This window comes from Brachyhypopomus gauderio, unplaced genomic scaffold, assembly GCF_052324685.1.
Source record: "Brachyhypopomus gauderio isolate BG-103 unplaced genomic scaffold, BGAUD_0.2 sc217, whole genome shotgun sequence".
In the NCBI taxonomy this organism is placed as follows: domain Eukaryota; kingdom Metazoa; phylum Chordata; class Actinopteri; order Gymnotiformes; family Hypopomidae; genus Brachyhypopomus; species Brachyhypopomus gauderio.
The window spans coordinates 7,501-8,121 of record NW_027507038.1 but is presented as its reverse complement, the minus strand read 5'-3'; the positions used below and the strand labels follow the sequence as shown (position 1 = coordinate 8,121).

Sequence of the window (621 nt, the reverse complement as noted above, 5' to 3'; positions counted from 1 at the left end):
CAAGAACGTTGATAAGCAGATCCCCAAACGAAATCTCCCTGGCCCGGCTGCGTCCTGCCTCTAATCGTTTTATTTACAGTTACAATAAACGAGGAGCTTGAAATGGCTGGGGTGACATAATAAGGAGCCGAGGCACAATCGGAACAGTTCTAAGCACATTGCGCTTTTCGCATTAGGCTAATCGCACGGAGGAAGGAAATAAAGACATCAGTTGGATGAAACGAGCGTAATTGGAGAATAATGTAGTTAGTTTGCTCTAATCTTCTGCATAATATTAAAATGTTCTCAATGTGCCCCAGCTGCAAGCAATCAGTTGCTCTGGAGGGGGATGTGCTGAGAGAGAGAGATGAGAGAGAGAGAGAGAGAGAGAGAGAGAGAGAGAGAGAGAGAGAGAGAGATTGCTGTGGGAAGCCGATGCATTGGCTGTCTAGCATCGCTGATGTGGTGCAGGGTGAGAACTGAGTTGGGTGCAGACTCACACCAAAGGTGGCCTGATTCATACCATGGAAGTTTAACAGTGATGAAAGTAACCATGGCACAGTAGACAGGTGTCTAGATCTGTACGGGCACACACACACACACACACACACAAACACACACACAAACACACACATGTGGCCT

At 47.0% G+C, this 621-nt stretch overlaps 1 long non-coding RNA gene across 1 annotated transcript in view; it reads right to left on the bottom strand.

Annotated features, from left to right (window-relative positions):
* Positions 1-398: 398 nt before the first annotated feature.
* LOC143503129 (uncharacterized) overlaps positions 399-621 on the bottom strand; it is a 1,924-nt gene continuing 1,701 nt past the window's right edge. Inside the window, exon 3 of the long non-coding RNA XR_013127183.1 lies at positions 399-558. This is a non-coding gene — a long non-coding RNA (uncharacterized LOC143503129). The remainder of the gene's footprint in view (positions 559-621) is intronic.